Source organism: Sinocyclocheilus anshuiensis, unplaced genomic scaffold (assembly GCF_001515605.1).
Source record: "Sinocyclocheilus anshuiensis isolate Anshui unplaced genomic scaffold, SAMN03320099.WGS_v1.1 scaffold423, whole genome shotgun sequence".
Lineage (NCBI taxonomy): Eukaryota > Metazoa > Chordata > Actinopteri > Cypriniformes > Cyprinidae > Sinocyclocheilus > Sinocyclocheilus anshuiensis.
In genome coordinates this window covers 392,571-410,615 of record NW_015549610.1, presented here as the reverse complement: position 1 = coordinate 410,615, position 18,045 = coordinate 392,571, and positions in this window count along the sequence as shown.

Below are 18,045 nucleotides of genomic sequence, written 5' to 3'. Positions count from 1 at the left end.
ACTAACATACTATATTGTGTTTGTATGTATACATCTTGAAAGTACTGTAACTCTTCCTACACTTAGCAGAATGGCTCTGAAGCAGTGTGCGCCAGTTAATTCTATGTAATTGTCACTAAAAGTCACATAATTGTGCTCGATGTATTGATTGACTGATGTCAGTAGCTGGTGTGTGGATAGATGACTGAACTGAGAACACCAGCTTTACACTCCCACGGTGTTGCAGACCCCCTTTAACAGACCGAAGAGAACACATTAGAGCAAGTTCAAACAAAGCCTTTGCCAACTTGAAAAATCACAGAAGATCTTTTGATAGCACAAAAGGTGAGAGACTTTGCCCTGCACCCCTATTCATCAACCCTATGTAATACCTCAAGTTTGGGTTTGATGGCACAGTTTATCAGGTGTTTCAGCTGGTGTCAGCTCCTCACCGCAGCCACACATCTCTCCCAAGGGGCTCTGCTACAGACCACTGAGCGCAGTGAAAAGAACTAGGCTGCATGAACTCGCTGTCTGGCACATACAAATGGCCCAATTTAACCGCGTTCTTGTAGCTCTCTCTTGTGAGGAAACAGCCATAAGTCAGATGAATGAGTGCTGATGACCCTCTGGGCACTTCTAAAGCCATATTATGGGCCTGGCGAAAAAGAAAGTGTTCTTCTGACTCTGTGAGCTGCACGTCAGCCTTTCAGTCGGAGTAAAATCTACACAGACAAAATTCAATATTTACTGTAAATATTATTTTGGTTGTGTAAACCGTAGTCAGTGTTATTTTAATACTATTCATACACAATTAGTTTTTATTAATATTTTTTTATTAACTTTTCATTTATTTTTAGATTTTAGTAGATTTATTCTTAATTTTTATTCATTTTGTTAGGTAATTTTGTCCAGTTTATTCATTTTTTATCATTATTATAGCTATTTAGGTTTAATTTGTTTTTATTTCAGTTTTATTCCAGTTTTGGATTTTATTTATTTCCAATTAGTCATTTTAGATCTTCAGTGAAGTTCTTCAGAATATTTCAGTTAGATATTTCATTTTCATTAGTCTTTTTCAACTAAAACTTACTCGCTTTCTCTCTCTCTCTGTGTCTTTCTCTTTCTCACTTCATAGATAGAGAGATAGAGAGAGAGAGAGAGATATTATTTTAGCTTTATTTCAATTGAATAAAATGTTTCAATAGTTTTAGGTTTAGTTAACAATAATAACCCTGACCAGGGTTGATATAGCTTTATGGGTTTTTTTTCTTTATTTTCTTCATTTATTTTATTAGCATTACTGTATTAGGGCTGCCAAAGTTAATGTGCTGACTGGTATAATTTAAAAAGTGTTTAACAGCGCAAAAATTCTATTATTATTTAGTGTTATTGCTATTTAGTTGCATTTTCATGTTTAATGTGGGTGGGTTGTAATAGTTTTAAGTTTTTTCTTCTATATAAACACTTACTTAAACTTAGTTTATATTGAGAGCAAGTAAACAATTAAAAAACAATCCGTCAGTACACTTGAAAAGACAAAAGAAGAGCATGTTCTTTGTCGACATTCCTACAGTTTTAGTGAAAAGAAAAGGGAAAATAAAAGAGATGGGTAAATGCATATTTAGAAAAGCAGTGAAGTGGACCATCTGGCAGACAGAAACCGCAAATAAACATTTGTGAGCAGAGACAAGACAGTGTGGAGGGACGGTCTGCACTTGCTGTGGCAGTTGCTTAGATTTAAAATGTAATCAATATGTAAATTGTTTTTCCCAGCACAAAAATTCTGGACTGTGGCCATATCAGGAACAAAAATAGCTAACGTTTTCTTCTGCGCACAACACAAAAACTTTAAGGAATCCCATCTGCATCTGTCTGAATTCATCTCAATGTGAAGGAAAGAGAACAGCAGTAGACAATAGCTAATTTATAATGCCCATGTCTCTGTTTTAGCATTGATTATTCGTAACTCATCGTAACTTTTGGATATTACTGATGGGAATATCTTGGAATTAATGCAGGTTTTGCCGGAAATTTATTTCAATGTAAACACTCTTTGAATAATAGAAATTCAATTAAAATGGTAACGATCAAAATAAAAAGGAATGCATTTTATAAACAGTGTTCAGAATAGAATTGAAAATGCTTTTAAATTCTGCGATTTAAATTGAACTGAGAATTTCATATAGATTTTGCATTTACGTAGTTCATCATACACTACCGGTCAAAAGTTTGGAATAATTGCGATCTAACTGAGGCTGCATTTATTTGATCAAAAATGCTGTAAAAACAGTAATATTGTGAAATATTATTACAATTTAAAATAACTGAGTTGTGTTTGATTATATTTAAATGTAATCTATTCCTCTTAATGCCAAAGCTGAATTGCAGCAGCTGTTACTCCAGTCTTCAGTCACATGAGCCTTCAGAAATCATTCTAATAATTGCACCACAGGAATAAAGGACATTGTAAAATATATCCAAATAGAAGACGGTTCTTTTAAATTGTAATAATATTTCAGAATATCACTGTTTTACTGTGTTGCAGCCTTGACCGGCACGGTATTTACGATGAACTAAAATACATTCCTGTAGGTTGTGGCCAATGTGAATTGAAAAGAAGACAAGTCTTCATTTTTGAATTTTGCACAATCCTTTTTCTCTTCATGCATTCCCTGGGAATTGAACCTTGACCTTGGCATTGACTGTTGAAGCTACAGGGACACTGAGTTAATCTCTAATTTGGACAACACGTTTCACTTCAATTACCAAAGGCAAACTGGGAAATCTTGCTCTGGACAAGTGCTTAGTGTTGTTTAGCACTTGAGTATTTGGTCAGTCCTGATTGTTTCACCCAACTAATTGCTTTCTATGCTCAGAGAAGGTGCAGCTGCCAGTGCTACACCTGCTTCAGGGACTTGTGTTCTCCACCTTCGTCCTGGCAGCACAAACTGCCAGGTGCCTTCAGAACCCAATGAAGACGGTGTAATGAGGAGGATACAAATAGCAGGAAGAGGTCACAATGTCATGAAAATCCCTCTCTGGGGTTATGGTTGTAAAGGACGAAGGAAAGATTTAATGAAGAGGAATTGTCTGTGTCTGCTCACATTAGTCAGCATGGGTCTCAATGCAAGCTGTGAAATCCATCATGTTAGGATATCTAATTATGTGTTTGTAATTGCATCGGCCACCTTATCTTTTCTGATGAGACAAAATAGATATGCTTGTAATGGCACACAAATGTTGGGCTAGTTTTAAGGGCCGTCGCACCTGCACAAAACGTAATTATCCCCCATCATAGCTTATAAACGGAATAATTAACAGCACCACAGCATTCGGCACCCACTACATGTGCGACAGTACTTACGGTGATTGAGTGCTCTGACATCAGCAACAATGGTATGTTAATTTCAGCAGATTTTGCGAAGCATCCCACTTCTCTGTTTTTAAAATATCCTCTCATCATCACTGTCAAATGATGGAAACATTACAAAAAATATGGCAAAGAGTGCTAAAATGCAGCTGTCGGGTGTAATGGCTCTTATGTTTTAGATGTGTATACGCTTGGCATTGTAGCTTGTAGGTTTGCACACTTGTATAGGCTTATTGTAAGCAAAACATTCACTAATTCTCTAAATATTTTCTAACTTTCTGTCAGATTTACTACAGAATTTGTTCTTACCCACACACTGTGTATATGTGTTTGTGTATGTATATATACTGTATATATGAATGAGACCTTTTGGTTTAATGTATGCCAGAGGAGAGGTGTCATACTTCTGTTTGAAAGAATTTGAGAGATTAAATAGAGTGAAGTGCATCTTGGGAACTGCTACGGAGATGAGCCATGTGGTGTTAAAGAGGATATTCATAGCACAATGGATATTACCATCATAATGGCATTCTGCATTTTTAGAGAGATGCATTTAACAACTGACAGTCACAAGTAGTTTCTGACCTATTTGCCAAAGTACTTTCACTCTTCACTGAACTGCTCCATTTGAGTTTGGCAAGATATTTATGGCATTATTTTAATGACAAATGTCGAGAGCGGTTTGACCAAACTGTTAAACTAGGTTATTTACAAATCATCCAAACACCCGATTCATTTCTAATATTATGACTAAGTAGTATTAAATTGTAAAGAAATTACAGATCCATCTTTGAAATCTGATTGGTTGATAACTTTTGACAACATTTAATTCAGGTGCGAAAAGAATTAATATCTATAGCGCATGAGCACAGAGAGATTTGAGAGTGCACAGGACAGTTTGAGTGAGAGGAGACATGTTTTAAAATAACGCCATAGATATTTAATAAGTTTGGCTTTTTACTCAAGATAGACCAGAGTAACCTTTTCCTTTTAAACATCATGTGGATGTGAAGTATTGTAGCTTATTTCTGTGCTTTTTTAAAAGATGTTAAAAGTCTATGGAGACAAGTGCACTGTTATTAATAGATGTCTTGTTTTTAAGTGTGGTGCATTTCTGAGAAACGTGGAAGACAGTTTATCACTTTAGTGATTTAAAAAAATAAATAAACCACTTTTCAAACTGACAAATAGACTGTTTATTTAAATCAGATTTAAAAATGTAGTTTAATATAACTGAAAAAACAGGAAGTGGTTTAGTTACTGTTCCAACTGACACAAAAATAGACTTTATTTTAATTCATGCTTAAAATGACATTTAAATGTAACTAGTATATACAGATATTTAACTCTTTAAAAGCAATTTTTAAATTTCTTTGTAGCAAAAACATTTGCCAGTTAATTTCTTAATACATTTGCCAGCTGTTTTTCTTTATCCATTCATCAAGTGAATTAAAATTGGAGCGTTCACATTTGAAAACAGCTAGTGAACTTTCAACGTAATTTTTTTAAGCAATTTGTAAATGCTTCGTACAAATGCAGCTTAAATGTTGCATTTTAAATATCATTTGTCAATTTGAAAAGTAACAAAATTTAATTACATGTTTGTTTTTGATCCAATACACAAATAATTGCTTCTGCCATTTTATTTTTCAGTGGCACTCATACTCCGACACAGAAACACATTCTCAGTGAGAAGAGAGGTCCTTTTTATTTTTTCCTTGACATTCTGCGACAAAAAGTGCTCGGCAAATCATTCCAAGGGTAAACAAGTGTTAGGTCATGTGCTGTTGTAAACCATGACCCCCTAAATAGTGCATCAGTACCTAACATATGGTGGGTTTTAGCAGCCTGTACTTTCATTTTACACTCATGCTATGGTTTTCTAGAGTTTGGATGTGTTATAACAGGCAGCTGTGACCGCTCTGTGCCTCAGTACCACCTGTGGGGCTGTACCTGTGCAAGTTTCATCACATTGAATGACAGGGTATAATTAAAAACTGCTCCGAGAGCTACTCAGGAGGGGAGACTCTTCAAATGAGCACAGGAAGGCCAACTGAATGTAAAAGAGTCCTCCTCCCAAAGCAGACAGGTGCGACTAATGCTGTAAATGCATTCGCTTTTCTGCTGGGAAGTCATATTTATAAAGACGGTTTCAGGGTGCCTGTATTGTTCACTTAAAACCAAAAATGTGCTCAAGGAAAGTAGCATTTTTCCACACGATTTCAATTTCAGTCTTTTCAGCCTTACTTTTCACATTTGTCAATATATACAGATGGAGAAAATCTCCCATGCAACATTAGGCCTATATTGGATATTGGCTGTTTTGAGGTCCAAAATTACTGGAATACTGTTCCAGATTGTCAGCATTGTCAGCACTTGTTCTTGAAAGTCATTCGGGCAGATGTTTAGATTGTAGGATTTTTGGATGTCCACATATAGACTGCATTAACATATAGATTAAATGCTTTCATTTTTAATATCTTTTATCTATTTTCTTCCCCCAGAATCACATGAGCTAATGTTTGATAATATACTTCAATTTATAATACACATAGAACGAAAGAGATAACCAGAGAGATTGTATGTTTAAGCTGTGTCTTTTATTGCAGGCACCTTAATGTTTGAACGTGTCAGCAGAAACTGCAATAACAAGCACTCATACACCCTAAATTGTCTTAAAGGGATAGTTCCACCAAAAATTATAACTAGAATTTTTTTGGGTCAACTATCCCTTTAAGGGAATCGAATATAGTTTCCATGGCAAATTATGCATTGTATGTGGTTCCATCAACTACAAAAACATGAGTGGCATGTATGGCTCAGGTGATGGCAGCAAAACTGAATGGCAAAGATGGCGAATTTCAAGTTGCAAGATTTCCGGGGGTCCTGTGCCAGCCAAGAAACTGCTATCGAGATGAATGTGAATGTTAATGGACACTCTCTCTAGGTATCATATCATATCTCATTGGTTTTGTCCTCAGGCATAGGTTGTTGGACTGTAGTAATGTTAAAGTACGGCGCCGAATTAGTGAAAGAAATAAAGGAATCCGATTGATTAGGACATTTTTTGAAAAAAAAAAAAAAAAAAACGCCACAGGCTTGGAGTGACACTAAAAGTCCATCTGCCTCTTGTGTGGAGCCCATGTGTGTCTGTATAATTTTTTAACTGTCTAAACTTCTTGCCTGTGGGGAGGAAATAAAAAAAACTCCCAAGAGCAGGTGGAGTAAATTCCCAGTAATTCAATTTCTAATGTGAGAGATACCTTTCTTCTCAAGAGTGTCTGTCTTGTCCTTTAGTGGTCCATGGACCCCAGAGATATCGTTGGTTTGTGCTGTTTTAGCCTTTCTTCTAAAATATAGAATTCAAGCATTACAGTTGCTCTCAAACAGTCTTCTAGAGCTCTCAAAGATTGAGTGTTTTAAAATCTGTTTTGGTCATGTGACCAGAAAAGGATCAAAGTGCTCTGACTAACGTGACTTGAAATTGTAACATACTCCAGTGGTTTGGTCAGAGCACAGTGAGAACTTCAGATACTCGTAATCCTGTCTTGGTTTGACTCTCATCCCCTCTTTAAGACATTGACCGCTGAGGTACAGTGAGGACTCATCCTTTCATGCTCCGTAGGGCGACTTAACGTCATTTAGCGCTGAAAAGTCTATTTAAATGTAAAACACAACACATAATGGAAACGCATGGGCTGCTGGCATTGCTTTTCTATTCATGAGGATTGCTATATATTTTCTCTGGCCAATAGAAATAACGGCACCTGGTGATTGGGTGTTAACAACAATAAATGATGCTGATTAGTTCTCTAAATTACAAGTAATCAGTGTCGCCACACGAAGGACTTTTTGAATTAGTTGAATCGATGCAGAGCATAAGATGCTTGTTGGGGGATATCAGTAACCCTTTGGGATGGAAAATGAAAAAAAGGAAGAAAAGAAAATACTGAATTGTCATTTTTTAATATTCTTTGTACATTGAAGAAATAAGTGGTAAAGCAACAGGATTCTTGTAGGAACTTGTATTCAGAATTTCACACAGGCAGTACATGTACAATAGAGCAATGATGTGACAATGATTATTCAGAGGCAGTTTATACCTCTTTGTTTTTATTTTGAGAGTGCTCTTATCTTTTAAGTCGGGAAGATTAAATTTGAGACATTGTACCCTCACTATTGTTGTGTCCCTATTGACTCTCTTCATACTTTAAGTACATACTGCAAAAATGAGCTCATGAATGTTTCTTCAACTACAAGCACTTTAAGTCCCAGTCGTTGATTTTTATTAAAACTAACAACTTTAATAGATTTTTTTCCTTTTTGTTATGTGAAGGTCACATAAAAATGGAAACTTTTTTCCATGCCATTGTCCGAGTTAAAGGCTTTATATTTTTATATATGAAAATCCATCATAAAATAGTAATATTTAAACATATTTTACAGTTTAGTGTTGTGGTATCATTTCCAACACTACCATCAAATTTCTTTTCTTTTCTTTAAAGAGAAATCGGTGTCAAGAAAGAGCACACTTGACATGAAATTTGACATATAATGAGTGAAAACAAAAGAAGTAATTAAGACCATTTTTATTGTTTGCCATTTCCAACCAAGCTTTAATTTTCAAGTCATGTTAATTTATGTAAATCTATTTTAAATTGTGTGTATTTAGGGTACATACACAATAGCTGTGAAATTATCCAAGGGTCGTTGTATTACAAAAATGTCATTTCCACCACAGAATGCTGTCAACACAGTACATAATTTGAGATCTGGTTGCAATGTTATGTCTTTCAGAAAAATTACAATTATGTAGTAGTAGTTATGTATAAAAAAAAATTTAGTAGTAATTAGACTAATTAAATGAACTAGTGAGAGTGTGTGTTTAAGGTCAAAAGCACTCACTGTTAAAGAGTAGTTTGTACAAATTGTTGCCTCATTTGTGTATAAATGTTGTTTCTCTGATTGAAGTGATGTAGTGTGTGTGTTACAGTACATAAAGTGACATATTGCTTCTCTCAGTGTCAGAAGTGAGTTTAGTAGTTAGTACAGAATCTCTAGACTGTCATTTACACACTAAATAAGACTTTCAGAGAACCAATGAACAGAGCATTATCTGCTCTTAAAACTGCCTTTGACTGACCATCTTTGTAACTGTATTTAAAAACTGAGTGATCTTATCTTTCCCAAGTCTGCAGAGACACAGCTAGCTGGTTAAATCATTGCACACTACTGTGAAATAAACCATAAAGCAAACACTGTTATCTGCCAAGGCTGTCAAGCACTGCTGCAGACCACCCCTTGAGAGACAGGCTGAGGCCTCAGTCATGGAGAAACATTGGTGTGATCCCACCGATAAGAGGAAGTCATTTTGTTACAACTCAGTGTTTTTGACAATCACCAAATAGCAAAGTAAGGTAAGGTCATCCGAGGGTTACAGAAGCAGCCTAACTATTAAATAGTCAAAGCAGCCAGTGTCAAGATAACATCGTTAGTCATTATCCCCCATTATCCCTATTTCATTCAGTTGTTATTCTTAACTAATGAATTCATTCAAGTAGATAGGAAAAACCTCCACAAGTTTCTCCAACTGGACATTTGTGAATCCACATCTACACAATCTGCAATAAAATCACACTTCTGGCAAGAAAATATGTTTGGATTTGAAAAATTATTTGAAACCATGTTAAATATGCAAATGGTGTTTCACACTTTATGGGATTTAGTTTGATGTTGATTGAAGCTATTGATCAAAGTGTATGCTGTATCTAATCCAATACATAATTTAATGCTTTGCTTTTTCCCCAAACAAAGAGATACGTATACCCTCAGAGCTGCTTTACTCGAAGAATTACTTTAGATATCACAACCCAGTCGCCATCTTAAATAATTTTACAAAAAAATGCTGACTGGTTGAAGAACATAATTTCTCAGTTCATTACATCCCTTAGTCTTTATCAGAGCATGTGAGCGGAGCGGGCAGCGGAGTGGTAATATTTCCTTAAGAGCGCAGAGCGCCTTTCTGAAGATTCCGCTCCGCTCGCTCAATACGCTCAGCGCCACTCGCTCAACCCAGAATGCCGTTTGGTGATTTGCTTGTTCGAGATCGAGAATCTGAAGAGATCGAGAATAGTAGAGCAGTTATGGAGTTCAGATATTGTTTCAACGAAGTTTCAAGCCTTATACATACATGTAAAGTAAAAATCAAAGTTAAGAATGAGCAGGGAGAAGAAACTGAGAGGGAGTGCGGGGAGACTGTTAAAGTTAGTACAGATTCATATTGATTACAGAGAGCACGAAGATGTGCTACGCAAACATGGTGCAGCAAAAGGTGAGCTAGTTACATACCATAATAAATGAATAAACAGGTAGGCTAAGGTTATATTCGGTTGTACGGAGCCCCGATCATGACATGCAGACAAAATCACAGCCACGAATTTAGAATAGGCTAGTTCTCTTTTATGCTAGGACTACATTATGGCCACGAATTAAGAATTAATTTTTTCGTTTAGTCTAAATTATGGCCACGAATTAAGTATTCGTTCTCTTGTTTAGACTTAGCTGGCACGAATTCATTCGTTCGTTAATTCGTTCATTCCCTAGTTTTAGTAGGCCTAAATCGTGGAACGAATTATTATATTTCGTAATTACTTATTAAAATCATTATTGCTTAAAATTAACAAATAATAATAAATTAATAAAAAAAATAATAAAACCTGCTGACGTCGTAGAAACGAATTGTTAATTCAAATTATATTCGGAGCTCTGTAGTTATTAAATAATCTCAGTTAAACTGTAGACCTAAGCTAACACACAGCTGTATATAGGCCTAAATGCAGAACTACAGAGTACAGAAGATATTAGCCTACACCACTTAGGCCTATTAAAACATTATTTAAAAAAAAAACTGACCCGAACCAATAGGTAGTCCTACAGAATGTAGGCTAGATATAGGCAGCAGTAATTTATAATCTAATATAATGCACGCAAATTTGTTCTTTACAGAACGGAGCGGGATCTGAGCGGGAATTGGTTTACGGCGAGCGTGAGCGGAATATTAACGGAGCGCTTGCTTGGGCGGTTAGAGCGACTGAGTGGAGCGCACATCCATAGAGCGGAAAACGTACATGCTCTGGTCTTTATAAATCGAACTCAGATGCCTTACTTATTAACTAAAGTAGCCTACTACCATACACTTTTAGGAAAAAAAGGGAACAAAAGCTGTCACTGGGGCAGTACCCTGTCAAAAGTTACTAAATATCTATTTAGGTACTAATTTGTGCACTTTAGGTATTAATATGTACCCTTTAGGGGTAAATAAGGTTCAAAGGTGTACTTTTTGTAAGGATACCATCCTAGTAACAGCTCTTGTATCTTTTTTTTCCTGAGAGTGTATAGTGATAGACAAATGGGAATGTCCACATTCAAGCATTTCCATAAAATGAGCGTAAACGGCTCGTCTTTTTACAGCCTATTTAGTTCATGAACTACTTACAGTTATGTGTAACCTAAATCTCTGACTCTAGATGGGCTGCAATCAGATGAACCCAATTTGCGAATTAATCAGTCCAGTGCAATTTGGGAACAGTTTCAATGAGAAAAATCTGCTAAAAGCATGATTTGATAGTGAATTTGCGTCTCAATTTCTTGTGTTTGAAATAATGAGAAATTATACGGTTTTGTAAAATGTTTAAGAGTTAAGTTCAGAAATTATCCTTCAGAAAAATGTATTGTTATTGTGGCAATACAAGTAGTAAATAACTACTACACAGAAAGGAAGAAAGAGAAAAACTTTTCCCAAGTAAAAAGTGTCAGATTAATCAGCACAGGCAGACTGTTATGCATCTCTAAGGGAAGGATTTGACTGACAGTACTTGCTACATAATTATTGAGGGATTTGAGAGTAACCTTGTTTCAGATAACAAATTACTGCAGTGCAGGAACCAGTGGAACTACAGTACACGCAGTTTATTTTGAAAGCCTTTGAGCTTCCAACTACCTGCCGGTTATACATGTATTTGAAGGATCTCATTGTAATTCAGTTGAGGACAGATCTGGGCTATGTGTCAGTCAAGCCATGTAAACTGAATACATATAAATACATGTTGCTGAAAATGTTTCCTTAACATAGACAGCAAAAACCTGTGGGAATGGAGTTTAGGTGGGTAGCTTAAGCTCAGTCTAAAGTAAACCACGCAGCTGTGAAGCGTGACACAACCAGCTGTTGTACTGTCGGTAGAGTTATTAGACTGTGCTGTATTTCGTACAGTCAACCTGTACATTTATCTTAGAATGACTTTTTACTCTATGAATTTCAAGAGCATTTGAACTCAGGTCTAATGGGAGCTATCCTGAATTCCAGCTATATACAATACACTTCAGAGTCTTTTACTACATACTGCATCAGCAGATTTGATGGGGTATTAAAGCTCTACATAAAGCACAAGTGACAGATTTGGAACACTCTTTAGAGCCAGCAGGTTTACTTAACACACAATTATCATTCAGGAGACTCAACTCATTGTTCATATAATTAGAGTTTCACATTAGCATGTTGCTAAGCTAACTGTGCAGTACTCTGTGTATTCACGCCATGTCAAAATGATCATAATTATTCTCACTGGGATTCTGACTTCTAAAAAGCATTCATGTCCCTGTAGAACTCATAATTACAATTTGTGACAATTTAGAATTTTCTGATAGCTCCCACTTATACCACATGCGTAAACAGTCAAAATAGTGGCATTAGCAGTAAAATGTAGCTAAGCAATTTTTCATATTTCTGTTTTCCTATAATTGACTATTTTTAATGTCTTAATGCAAGAAAAATCTGAAAATATACAAAAGGCATTCGTTACAATTTATTCTAGCTATCACAAGGTAGGTATAACTATCTAATGTCATGCTAAATAAACTTTGTTTATTAGTAAGACATTTGCATTACTTGTTATATTGTGATACTGTCAATTGATTATTTAAATTACACATTCATTTTGGTCTTAATAGTGTTGCCATAGAAATGCATAATACCAAGGACATGAACAGCTCTGAGTAGAGCATCCCAGGCTGTCATCTAGATACAGTAATTATGGCATGGAGTGAACGCGCAATACCTGTTTTGGTGAAAATACTTATAATAGATAGATAGATAGATAGATAGATGTAGTCAAAATAAAGTATCTTAAAATGCTGCCTCGAATGGCAGCACACTATGTTTAGAACAGAGCAAGTGTACACTTAGCCTCAATGATACAGCAGAAGAGCACATCATCTCCTCATCGGCTCTCATTTTTATGATGTGCAGTTTGGAAATCAAAAGCTCTTAAAAAAAATAGATTTACACAATGATGGTGCAGGCAGTCGTCATGGTTACAGACTGAATATGAGGAGTAAGTGTGGGAGATCTCGCTGGTAGTTTTGCTGTGTGGGTTGAGACATGGCTTCCTGTGAAGCAATCAGATGTGGAAGCTCTACATTGGGTCTGTAGCCCCCTCACCTCGGTGTTCATGGCTACTGGAGCAGGAGACGCTCAGAGTCCAAAGTCGATACAAACCGAGCACTGCAGTGTGAAGAGAGCGACAAACCTGTTCAGTGCCATTTTTACCTATACGATTCTGTCAACAAAAGCAAGAATGCCTTTGTTCAACACAAAATATGTCGTTTTTATGAAGTAGGCCAGGTGCTTTCTTTTTCTCATCCGTTTTGCATGACAATATAATTGAGAGAGTGTGTGTGCATATCACAGGAGCGATACACGTGTAAGGGCCCCAAATCATTTCCAGAACAGTCTCTCCTGGGGTAAGCAGATGCGCTTCACTTTAATTAAATTACACGCGGAATTAATAGCTTGGATCAGGAAGCTTGGGGCGAGAGGGGTGCTCAGGCCCCCCAGCCTCCTCTGGAAGCAGCGGATTACTGCTCAGGAGAGACTGGTAGTCTCTGTGGCAACCGTTGGGGATGGGCTAGAGTTGGGAGACGCTTATCAGTTGGAAAAGAGCTAAAAGAAGCAGGAATGGGAAGTCTATGATGTTGAAGTCCCATTGAAGACTGAGAAGCATGAATATTCACTGAGCCTCCTTCGTATGACATTGCTCTCATGCTATCTCTTGACTTTCTTTCACGCTTTCTCTGCTAGTTTTTAGAAAGTCTTATCCACCTTTTCCCAGGCTTCCCACGTGATGTTTTGTGAAGCGTTAGCTATGTCCTCTCTGTTCGTACATGAGCAAAGTGGGTTTCTAAAAATGTCCTGATTACTTTCTTATTTTTGAGATGAGAAGCTCAGCTTTAAAACAGTGGAACGGCCTTTCCTTGGAGGTTTGTACTTTGGAAGTCATTACACTATGATGGGCGTTCAAGTGATATTTGCTGGAAAAATAGATGTATTGGGCAATTTTATGTGTTTTTCTCTGTTTTTCACTCAGTGGCGAACACAGGAAGCTTTTAGTGCGAGTGCAACTAAATGAAGATCAAACAATGCATGTTAGGTGTGGAATTGATGCTTTATCAATGCTTCTACAGAGAATGATGTGAAATCACAAACCGGAAAAATGAGCATTTTCTGGCAAGCTTTATTACTGTTCATCAACAGTACATGAAATGAGAAAATTATGCTGATGACAAATACAACCTGTATTTGCACTGTGTTTTTAGCAGTGTACAAAAACACTGATCCTTATTCTCTGCAACATTTAATTTTGCTGAATGGAGACTCTGTGCCATACAAGGCCACTAAGTTCATAGGCCTATAAAAAATGTAACACTTGTGAATGTGTGGGAGAAAAACTACAGTGTAGAAAATAGGCGCTCACATCCAGTCAGCTGTTTTTTGATTGATATTGTTTTGGTCATTATTCACAACACTGCATGAGTTGCCAAGTATCTTTTTGCAGTGATGATTTAATTTGGGTGGGATGCTGTAAAATTTAAATTTCTAAGTGTTAAAAAAATGTGATGCAATGATATAAACAATCAAGCAGTTGAGATTTGCTATATAGCATATAGAAATTTCATAAGTATAGCCTACTGTATATATGTGAATATATGCAGTTGGGTTTACTAAGTAAGGGATAAAGTACAGTACATTCAGCTAGCTGTTATCATAATATAAACCCTGAAGGGGTTTATTTTGCAATAACACAACCAGCTGGATGTACAGTACATTATCCCTCTTACTTCCCAAATAAGTGAATAATTGGGCACAAAATATTGATTTGAGATTATTATTATTTTTATTTGCTCACTAAATGCAAAGTTGTTAGCAAGCAGCTTTTAGCCAAGATGAATGAACAAGTTCAAACTAGATGAACATTTAAGCGATGAAGTATAGTCATATCACTTATTACATGGCTTTTTACCACATAATGTGTAATTGATGGGATTTTGATTTGAGGTGAAAGTGTCTTACATGTTTATTATCTTATAATCCATTGCAGTGTACAAAACAGCTGTCCTGGCAAGAAGATGAACACAGCAACAATATTACAGTGCTATTGATGCTGAAGTCCTCCAATTTCATTTTCAATCACTGTAGTATAAGAGAGAGGCATGATTCACTCTCAGAGTCCTGTTGTTCTAGACTTATTCATATGCAGTTGTAAAGGAGGGTTTCTCATTGCAGTGAGACGTTGATAATTGTTTTCATAGGTTAACACACTAGGGGTGTGAACCAACACTGGTCTCACGGTTCGGTTCGGTTATGATTATCATGTCATCGATTCGGTTCAATTCGATATCACGATGCATCACAATGCACTGCATGCCTCAATTTTCAATTTTACTTCACATTTATACAATTTTGTCAATAAATACAAGCAAGCTCTCCTCTCCTCGAGCGCTGGGTCGCAGCAGCAGCAGGCCTTCAATGAGCCCGGGCCACGCCCCAGATCTCACCGCAGCAAAGCCTCACTCGCCTCCCGCTGCGGCTCAGCCTTTCACCGCGGCTCTTCCGGCCGCAGCGCCGTACGCAGCCGGGCCTCCAGCTCTCGTAGCAGACGACTTTGAGGCTGCCTCCGCTAGTGGCGCAGGCCGCGTTGCAAATTAATAACATTTCAGGTGAAGTAGCTAAAAGCAGGTTTGTTAAACGACGTTATGACATAAACGGATGTTGATGCCATTTTTTTTTAAAGCAATTTAAAAAAAATAAAATAAATAAATAAATAAAGCCTTTTTTCCCCCAAAGTTTATCATCCACACTGAAATGTCTGAAAGCGTTACATTAGCCTTACTGTGCATGTATAAAACTTCACCGAGATGATACAGACGGAACAGACATAAGTTTCACGCAGTTCTTCTGACAGGATCAATTCCTTTACGGAAATATTTCACCATCCACTGGCGCGCTCACTCAGAATTGATCTAAAACGCAACTGCCCTCGTGTTTTGCCGCAGGACAGCAATCGTGAGTAAGTTTTCTGTCATCGCGTTTTTAAAGTTATCCTGGACTCCTTGTTTTAGCGTGGATGGAAGGCCAAAACAAGAGGAAAAGATGCGTTTTCAACAGAAACGTATTAAAGTTGCCAAATCTAGCAACAAATTGCTAAGTCGGCAACACCAGGCATTTCCGCTTGTCCCGTTAAATGTCACTAACATTTTTCTGTTCAGTGGCCTCCAGCTCCCGTAGCAGATGCTAGCGTGAGCACGCCTCCGCTAGTGGCGCAGACCCATCCTCAGCCCTTTCCTTACCCCACTCCCAACCCCCTTCAAGAGGCCTTCAAGACCTACGTGCGGTCAGACCGCTTCCATACCAAAGAAGCTCACCGAATCCTCATCAGCCGACCCCCTTTAATGCCAGTCCATCCCTGTTCACTCGAACTCCTGACCCACCATAGCTAACCCCCTTTAACATCACCTAATCTATCTATAATGGCCCATCCCCACTCCAGCCATCCCAACAGCACCCCGCATCCGCAGGAGCCTTACCTAATAACCACACTGCCGCAGCAGTCCCCACTCCCGGAGCTGTCCCTAGCGTGAGCATGCCTCCGCTAATGGCGCAGGCCCCGACGCCCGCCATTTCCCCCTCTCTTTTCTTCCTCCTTTTTCTTCCGTCCCCAGAACTGCCCCAAGCGTGAGCGTGCCTCCACAAGCGGTTCCGGCAACTACCTTTCCACTTCCACTTCCCCTTGCTTGCTCTTCCTTCTCACTTTCTTCCGCCACACCTCTACCCACCCATCCAAACGCCCTCGCCTTGGAACACCCCCCTGCCAGCAACATCAGGACACAGATCTTGGCAGAAATTCAGAACGTTGGCACCAGAGGCGGATCCAGTCCCAACCCCAGTACCTCCCTATTCAGAACTGATATTCCCATAAATCATCCACTGAGACCTCTCCTCGAAGCTTCCCTCAATTCTATTCTTCAAGCCGTCTCCCCCAGGACCCTACAATCTTACCTAACAGCTTGGAAGTGCTTTAAAGCATTTCACTCTGCCTACAACCTGCCATTCCCCGACTTTTCCTTGCTCGCCATCACCTCATTCATCTCTCACCTCAACATCAACAAAAACCTACATATCAGCTCCATTAAGAGTTATCTAAGTGGAATCCAATTTTTCCACAAACTCTTATACGGTTCACCCTCACCCCAGATAGCCAATTCTCAGACCTCCCTACTCATCAAAGGTATCCAAAGAGCCCATCCCACCTGCCCAGACACCAGGCAACCCATAATCTTACAAATATTGACCAAATGTATTTCTATCCTCCGCAGAGGTATCATTCCATTCACACTGCCCGCACGCTTGACGCCATGTTCATCCTGGCTTTCTTTGGTTTTCTCAGATGCTCTGAGCTCGCTATCACATCTAGCTTCAATCCAAACATCCACCCCACTATCTCCGATCTAGCAGTGCTGGATGACGAAACCATCTCTTACTTCATTAAGCAAAGTAAAACAGACCAGACCAAGAAAGGCCATTTCATTTTTATTTTCAACCTACAATCACCCATACTACCATACCAAGCCCTCCTAGCCTTTGTCCAGTTCAGGAAATCACAGTCCAAACTCCCATCCGACCCCCTTTTTACAGGCGACTTCAACCACCCCGTCACTCGTTTCTCGTTTCAAAAGCACCTTAAATCCATTCTACTCCTATCCGGTACCCCAGCTGATAATTTTTCCAGCCATTCATTCCGAATTGGCGCAGCAACCACAGCGGCCCAAAAAGGCCTCCCCCAGCAGCAGATACAAGCACTCGGTCGTTGGTCGTCAGAAGCTTTCAAGAGCTACATTCGATCGGACCGCTCCCACATCAAGGAAGCCCACCAAACCCTCATCGGCCAACCCCTTTTTACGTCAGTATAGCCCCGGTCACTCAAACTTCAGACCCATCATAGTTGACCTTTCCATATTTCCCCACTGCCGCAGCTTTCCCCACTGCCGCAGGAGCTCTTCCATATTTCCCCACTGCCACAACAGTCCCCGCTCCCGCAGGAGCCTTTTCTGTATTTACTCACTGCCGCAGCAGTTCCCCCTCCCGCTGGAGCCTTTGTCTGTATTTTACTCTGCCGTAGCAGTGCTTGCTTCTGCAGAAGCCATTTTCTCTTTTCAGATGCCGTATCAGTTCCCACTCCCGCAGGAGTTTTCTTTTCAGATGCCGCAGTAGCGGCCGCTTCAGCAGAAGCCACTTTCTCTTTTCAGATGCCGCAGTAGCGGCCGCTTCCGCAGAAGCCACTTTCTCTTTTCAGATGCCGTAG